We start from the raw sequence: 9011 nt of genomic DNA on the forward strand, positions 1-9011 counted from the left end.
AAGTGAGCATTTAATGCAATAAATTTTCCCCTCAATACTGCTTTTGCAGTATCCCACAGGTTTTGGTATGATGTATCATTGTTTTCATTAGTTTCAATAAACTTTTTGATTTCCTGCTTGATTTCTTCTTGGACCCATATGTCATTAAGTAGAATGCTGTTTAATTTCCATGTGTTTGTATAGTTTCCTGAGTTTCGCTTGTTATTAATTTCTAGTTTTAATCCATTGTGGTCTGAGAAGATACATGGGATAATTCCAATTTTTTTGAATTTATTGAGACTTGATTTGTGACCTAATATGTGATCTATCTTGGAGAATGATCCATGTGCTGATGAGAAGAATGAATATTCTGAGGTTGTTGGGTGGAATGTTCTGTAGATATCTGCCAATTCCAATTGGTCTAGAGTCTTGTTTAGATCTTGTGTTTCTCTACTGATTCTTTGCCTAGATGATCTGTCTAATATTGACAGTGGAGTGTTCAGGTCCCCTGCTATTATGGTATTAGTGTCTATTTCCTTCTTTAGGTCTAATAGAGTTTGTTTTATAAATCTGGCTGCTCCAACATTGGGTGCGTACATATTTATGATTGTTATGTCTTCTTGATGGATCAGTCCTTTTATCATTAAGTAGTGTCCCTCATTGTCTCTTTTTATGGTTTTTAGTTTAAAGTCTATTTTGTCAGATATAAGAATAGCCACTCCAGCTCGTTTTTCTTTTCTGTTTGCATGGTAAATCTTTTTCCATCCTTTCACTCTTAGTCTGTGTGAATCTTTATGGGTGAGGTGGGTCTCTTGTAGGCAGCATATAGTTGGGTCCTGCTTTTTGATCCAGTCAGCCAGTCTGTGTCTTTTAATTGGGGAATTTAAGCCTTTAACATTAAGAGTTGTTATTGAAAGGTGTTGATTTATTCCTAGCATTTTATTGGTTGTTTGGTTGTCTTAGGTGTCTTTTGTTCCTTGCTTTCTGATTTACTGTTTGGTTTCTTTGTTTGTTGGTTCCTTAGGTTGTAGATAGTGTTTTTGTTAGCTTGTTTTCTCTTCATGAATGCCATTTTTATTGTACTAGCGGGTTTAGATTTTTCTTAGGTTTTTATGGCAGTGGTAGTTATTTTTCAGGAACCAAACCCAGTACTCCCTTGAGGATTTCTTGTAAGGGTGGTCTTGTGGTAGTGAACTCCCGCAGTTTTTGTTTGTCTGAGAAATATACTATTTGCCCCTCATTTCGGAAGGATAGCCTTGCAGGGTAGAGTATTCTTGGCTGGCAATCTTTGTCTTTTAGTATTTTGAAAATATCATCCCATTCCTTTCTAGCTTTTAGGGTTTGTGATGAAAAGTCTGATGTTAACCTGATTGGGGCTCCCTTATAGGTGATTTGACGCTTCTCTCTTGCAGCTTTTAAGATTCTCTCTTTGTCTCTGAGTTTTGCCAATTTGACTATGACATGTCTTGGAGAAGGCCTTTTTGGGTTGAATACGTTTGGAGATCGTTGAGCTTCCTGGATCTGAAGATCTGTGATTTTTCCTATACCTGGGAAGTTTTCTGCCACTATTTTGTTGAATATGTTTTCAATGGAATCTCCATTTTCCTCCCCTTCTGGAATACCCATGACTCGGATATTTGAGCGCTTGAGGTTGTCTGATATCTCTCTCAGATTTTCTTCCATGTTCTTGATTCTTTTTTCTTTCTTTTTGTCTGCTTGTGTTATTTCAAACAGCCCATCTTCAAGTTCAGAGGTTCTCTCTTCAACTTCGACAAGCCTGCTGGTTAAACTCTCCGTTGTGTTTTTTATTTCGCTGAATAACTTCTTCAGTTCAGCAAGTTCTGCTACATTTTTTTTCAGGACATTGATTTCCTTGTATATTTCCTCTTTCAGATCCTGTATACTTTTCCTCATTTCATCATGATGTCTAGCTGAGTTTTCTTGTATCTCATTCAGTTTCTTTAGAATTATCACTCGAAATTCCTTGTCAGTTATTTCAAGGGCTTCTTGTTCTATAGGATCTAGAGTATGAGATTTATTAACTTTTGGTGGTGTACTTTCTTGATTTTTTGTATTTCTGGTGTCTTTTTTTTGGTGTTTATTCATTGTGGCAGGGGGTTTCACAGTCCACCGGTTTAAGACTAATGACTAACTAGGATGTTGCTGTTGTTGCCAATTTGGTATGGCTCCCGCCGTGACTGCTCAGTTGGCCTCTAGTGTCTTGTGTGTGTGGTTGCCTCGGGTCTTGGGCTTCTCCGGGGATCCACCTTTCTGGTCAGCTTGTACTCTGCTGGGCTGGTGGATCACGTACCACAGGGTGTGTGATCTCTGTTGAGCTTTCACTTTCTGTACAGGACTTCTCCCCGTTCCGTGTGCTCTGGCCCAGGCTGTTAGATCGTGCAGTGGCGACCCCACCGGGTGTGTGGTTTCTGTCAAGTCTCCGCCTCCCTGGCCGCACGTCTCCCCCCTCTGTGCACACTGTGCTGGGTTGGGGCGTGTCTTCTGCACCCCTCGTCTATCAGCTGGGCCTTCAAGACCCTGCTCAGCACCGCCTCGCCCAGGAAGTCTACCAGGTTTCTGCTAGGCACAGACGACCGGTCTCTCTGGGTGCCTTTGTAACACTGTGTAGATCTTTCTCGGGTCTTGTTCACCTTTGTATCCCCCCGGTATAAACCGAGTCTAGTGCCCGCCTGCAGCCTGCTCTCCGGCAGGTTCAAGCGGACCTGGGAACTCTCCTACCACACTATTCCCAACCAGAAATTCGTTAGGCTTTTTTCCAAACTGGTGGTCGCAGAGATGGTATCTGCCTCCCAGTAACAGGAAGTTTACCGGGGCCGGAGTCCAGGGTGTGGTGGAGTGACAGTCGGCCCGCCCGTACTTCCTAGCCCTCCCAAAACTGGTCGGGACGCCCCACACCCCCAGCCCTGCCAGAGAACCGTGGAGGGAGTGGGAGAGGAAGCCGGCCCGCAGGGTCCGGAAAGCCCTGCGCCAGGCCAAGCAAATGGGCTCAGTGATGGCCGAGCAGGGCGGAGCTGCCCGCACCTGGGAAAATGGAGGCAGCACCGGGGCAGTGAGTGGCCTGGTGGTGCAGTCGGGGAGCCGCGTGGGCAACCACCCCCCGAACAGAGCTGTGCCAGGGATCACTCACAGTGCTGTGCCAGGTCGGGCGCTCGCTCTGTCTCTGGTTTGTTGCCTTCCGTGTTCTCGGCGCTGCCGCCTCGGGCTGTTCAGTCGCGGCGCCGCTCGGGCGCTCCCAGGAGTCTTCTTTAATGCCGGCCTGAAACCTCGAATCTTGAATAGGGCAGCTGGCCGCCTTCAGTGCGGCCCCAGCCTCCGGGATCCTGGCTGCATCCACAGCAGCCCTGGCGCCGTGTTCCCTGTTTCAAGACTCACTTTTGCAGCTAAGAATCAGTTCTTTTCCTGCTCCACACTTCAAAGCTGTTGCCTGTAAATGAGGCAGCCTCTCCTGCCGGGGGCAAAGTGGCGTTGAGCCCCCACGACCGGCCAGCAGCAGCAGTCCTCCCTTAAGAGATGGCCAGAGGAAGGTCCACAAGTTTCCCGGCTGCCTGAGGCCCAGTGGCCACCTTTTCCACCTCAGCTACTCCGCGCCAGCCGCCGCAGCCGCCGCCATCTTGAAACCCTCCCTTTTGTGTATTTTTAACTTACCCTTCCATTCATCTGTTCTATTGGAAAGCAAATTAGTAAAAAATCAGCTAAACATAGAACATTTTAGCTGGTTTTAAAGTTGAAGTGAATTTAAACAAATTCAGAACAGATTATTCCCATATTATATTCTACAGCAATCTATTCTATTCTAAAGTCCAGAACTTCTCCTTTCTCAAGTATAGCTAGTGTCCATATATAAACAAGTATGAATCTGGTGTCCCACACATATAATCCTCTTTACCATAACTTAATGTTTTCTTCCCTTCACAGGGAGAATGAAATCTTAAGTGCCCTTACTTTATTCATAATTGACTTGTCAAAGAGCAAAGGGCCTGTATGTTAAAACCACCAAAGACTGATCTCCTGTTATTTTATTGTAATTTCAAGTCTTGCTTAAAATGGAGGTATAGGCAGTATTAGTGAAGTGCTGTCCAGGCTATTCCCTGCATCACATCATAAATTTTGTTTCTTTCTATGAGTTAGTAAAATCCCAAAACAGAACCCAAAGAGGAACTTGAAGCTTTAGGGAAGCTTTAGTCACTGGGGCAGCCGGTTTCTCCCTAAAAGGTAAAACCAGTCTCCAATCCTTGAAATTCGATAGCTTGGGGGGCTGGCTGGTGAGCTCAGTTGGTTAGAGCACATCCTTGTAACACCAAGGTCAAAGATTCAGTTCCCAGTACCAGCCTGCTCCCCCCCTGCCCCCAAAATTCAATAGCTTGGTTTCTGGCAACACCTAGCAGTGAGTCATTTGGTATATCAGGTAGTCTCCTTTTCGTAGTTTTACTCTCCTCTGCTGTAGGACTTAAGGAATCAGTTAAGACCCAGATAGTCTGAGTAGTTTGTATACATAGTTTATTGTTCCAGAATATGCTGGAATTTACTATGCACAGTGCCAAATACAGCTCTTAAGAAGACAGAACCTCTCCCCTTGACATTCAAGATAGAGAACAGACATACTGAGAAAGATGTTCATCTCCACAACAAATAGTCTGGTGATAAAAGCCAAATAAATGCAGTAAAATACGTGTTATGTGATCATGACAGTTTATCACCTACACTAATGAAATTTATATGAGTTTTACTTGACATTCTTTTGTAATTGATCCATGCTAGACATTTTTCAGTTTTCCAGTAGATTCCACAAAGTTTTCTGAGTTCATAATATAGACAATAAGAATAATAAAATCTTAGATCTCTGCTCCCCACCACCACCACCACACACACTATGAGACTGTTTTCAGCTTTTGTGCTGATATGAATTGGATTTTACTTTGGAATGGAAGAGCACATTGTCAGATGCTTCTGCTTAGATTAGATTTTTTACAATCCATCTCTGAAATTTATAATTAACATGAATCCAGCTCAGAATTTGAGAATGATTTCTGGATATGAAATGTGGTATTACAATTCACTTTCATGTAGCAACTTGTGCCTTACTGGCATTAATGTATTCTTACTCCAATTACTATTTTTAATATTTTTATTGGATAAACTGAAATTCCAAGTATCTAAGAATTAAGTGGCTATTTAGTACGATCTTTTACAGGATACCTGAAAGTTAAAACCTATGCTAGATGGATTCATTAGACTTGAGAGAGAGTTGTGTTAGCTTAGGTTTTCATCAACAGTTTAAAATTAGCTGATCAAAAGCTAATTCTAATTGCATAAGAAAGAGCCTGTTGAAAGGCTCTAGCAAAATCCTTGAAAAATTAGATGCTTTGTTTTTTCCATAAAAAGAAAGTTCTGGGTGTTTTTTAGAGGTAGTGTCACATAACCAGATTTAAAACTTAAATGATATAAAATATAATGTAGGTGGTCACACATGATGACTTTTTACATTATTCATAATATATTTAGGAATAAAATTATGTAAAGATAGTTAAATACAGAAATCTAACTCACATTTATGCCCTTTAATAGAAATTTTTAGGTACAATTTTTTTCTAGTCACTAAACTTTTATTTAAAACAGATTTTTAAATTTAAGGATCTTGAAAGCATTTATGAACAGTTTGACTCTTCTACCCAGTTGAACTAGTAATTTTCTAGTGGGGTAGTATGAGTCAGTGTGCCAAAGACTTGGTATTTTGCTAAATTATTCTTATTTATTTAAGTTTTATATTTTAATTCATGTGTTTATTGGGGGCTTTACAATATGTCTAGCACTACCAATTCTGCAGGATTTGGAAAAGTGATCTTTTATGGATTTCTTTTTGTGATATAAGGAATAAGCATGTTCCAGAAGAGTTGGATTAAAGTTTTTAAAAAACTCTGTGTGTATGTTATCCCCTTAAGTAGGAGATATTTCCTATGACTATTAGAAATTAACATTCTTCCTCTAGCAGTGAGGTCTAGGGAGAGTGAGTAGTAAGTGGGGAGGAGACACCAGTATGCCTGGTTCTCTCAGAATGGTGGTTCTATCTGCTTTACCACCACCAGGGGCCAGTCTTTTGCTGTAATGAAGGTCAGAGTTACCAGCACCTCAGCCCTCTGGAGGAGCCAGTTTAGTCATTATAGGCCAGTTAGCAAAAGGTTCTAGGGTTTTGTCAGTGCTGATCTTGTGTATTTTGATTTTACAGAACTATTAAAAGTCCGTATCCCATTTGAATTGTTTTTCAGAAGTCTCTAATATATTATCTGGCAAGTTTTTCAGCTGAATTGCTTTGCCTTCTCTAACATAAATGAGGTTCTACTATGTGCTAGACACTAGGAATACATCAAGCAAGAGTCTAATCATGTCTCATTACATCTCTGAAGAATACTTTTAGATGAAGATAAAACCAGGGCTGATTTTGGTCATTTAAACACAAAGGAATTCAGTAAAAACAAAATCCAAGAAATTGTCCACATTCTTCAGTTGTGAACTTTCTGTATCAAATATTGCATAGCATTAAAATAGTGTCATTTACAGATCTAACCCATAAATGTTTGCAGACACTCAGATTGTCCTTTAAAAACATGATTTCAGAAGAGTTTTGACTATGTTGCTACAAGGAGTCTTTAAAAACTTCATGGAAAGATTCATTTTGTCTTTTAATTCTATTTTTCCACAAACTTTTTGAAGTACCCTCATATTTCACAAACACTAAACATTTTTGTAAGGTAGGTAAATAGTTGAAATCATCTGTTTGCCAAGGAAGGACATTTTTCTGCTAATCCTGTTGAAAATTAATTTCGAGCGTGCCTCAATTTCAGGCAGCTATTTACTTCATTGCCCAGAATAACTGATTGTACAATGTGCCATAGGTTGTACTAAACAACCTCACACTTTCTCCTTCACAGGATTTTTATCGACATCTTTTTTAGATTTGTTGTGTTATTAACACCACTTTATAATTTCCTTGTAACTTGGTAGTAGGAGCAATTAAGTATGAAATCTGTCCACTTACAAACTATTCTTGAAAATGTAAGAATTTTTTAATATTTTAAAATAGAGGGGAAAACTTGTACCTTATAACTGTAATGAGGCCTAGTGTTTTTAACTTATGTTTGATTTTCAGTGAAGCCAAAGAAAGTTAAGTTTCCCAAAGGAAGTTACTCCTCATGTTAGGTCCACACAAATAGAAATATTATTTATGGGTTATAATAGCTGACCTGGGCCAGACATGTGTTAGATATTTTACACATGGCTCATTTAATCCTAACAGTCCTCTGACTGTTTCCCACCCTACAATTACTAAACCAAAATCTTTGGTAGATAAGATCTGGGACTAGCATCCCAGGCTAGTCTCAAGTTAAATTTTGAGAACCACTAATTTGCATTAGTATGAGAGCTATTACTATTATCCTCTTTCAACAGATGGAGATAAAAAAAGATGTAGGGAAGTTAGGTAACTTATCCAAAGTTTATATGACTCCAGTGTGCCCATTACTCCTCAAGACAGCGTATGTCGAATTTGCTTTAAAACTTCTATTTCCAAGAAAGTACACACCCATGACTTGTGCACTGTTTTTCAAACTCTCTGTCTTGCTTATTCCTTGACGGCTGTCTCTGTGGGTCTGTTCAAGGCCTTAGTCCCTTCTCTGCAACTGTCTTTATTGGTTCAGCCCTCTCAGCCTTTTCCCGTGATGTTGCACTTTATCTTCCAAAGGTTTGAGCCTCCTACATTATGTACCTATGAAATACATTCTCTTTGACATTCCAAGACCCCCTTCTTTCAAGCACTCAGAATGCTGTCCATCAGAAACAGTTCCTATGTCCAACATGTGGTGCGAGCCTGCCCAGTGAAACAGTCCTGTTGCTGGCCTCCTCACCTGCCTATGACTGCCTTAGATAAAGAAGTCCAGGAGGCTGCTGATTTCTGGGAAACCAAGGTGCCCCCCAAAACTTAAACATGTACCTCTAATCCAATAGGTGACTGCTGGAGTTAGTTCTCTTAGATATCCTGGAATGGTCATACCCATATGTTGGTTCTCTCTGTGGTGACCACCCACGATGTGCATCTGGTAACCTCCCCTCCCCTGTGCTCTCATCCCATTCTGCTCTGTTCTTGCCCCTCCCAAACTCAACCTTCTGACTTTCTTCCCCTCCTGACATTTCTCCTGTGCCTACTGGGACCCCCCTTCTTGGATAAATGAAAATCTGTGTTATATTATTCACTGCCCTTCCCTTCCCCTTCTGACCTACCCCTAATGACATTGCTTTTCTTGCTACCCTCGAGCAGAGGCTGCTCATTGTCCTGATATTTCCCAGGGTTCAGCATTCTGGTTCTTTTATGCCACTTGCATACTATTACTCCCCCCCCCATGTATAAAAGCCCTACTTCTTGGGGTTCACGCTATGTGGCTCTGCCTCTTTGTCATATGCCACACTCATGCTTATTCCATTTCATTTGAGGAAGATTTGGCACCTGGTTCACTGACTGCTCTATCCTGCCATCTTTGACAACTTCAAGGTCTAAGCAAGCCAGGAGTCCAACATCCAATCAAACACCAAATCCCGTCCCTTCTTTCTTATCAATCTTTTTCCTACCACACTTGTTTCCACCTAAGCATGTTAACACATGCTGTCCCCATGCCTGTAATACTCTCCTCCCCTTCTTTCTCCCTGCTTTCTTACAGTGAGCACCTTATAGCTTTCCCCAGAGAGGCCTACCCAAGGCCACCTTATCTGATGGCTCTCTGCATTATTTTCTATCACTGTACCGTCATAGAGTCTCCCACAATGTGCAATTATATATTTGCTGGTTTATTTTATCAGCATCTGTCACGTCCACCAATCTGTACTTTCCACAAGGACAGGGGCCATGTCCATTTATTTACTCTTGCAGCCCCAGCACCTAGAACGATGCTTGGCACATGGACCCTCTAGAAATATTTGTAAAATGAATAAATAAGTGAGTGAATGAACGAACATTAGCTCTGTAC

Source organism: Cynocephalus volans, chromosome 1 (assembly GCF_027409185.1).
Source record: "Cynocephalus volans isolate mCynVol1 chromosome 1, mCynVol1.pri, whole genome shotgun sequence".
NCBI classification, from domain to species: domain Eukaryota; kingdom Metazoa; phylum Chordata; class Mammalia; order Dermoptera; family Cynocephalidae; genus Cynocephalus; species Cynocephalus volans.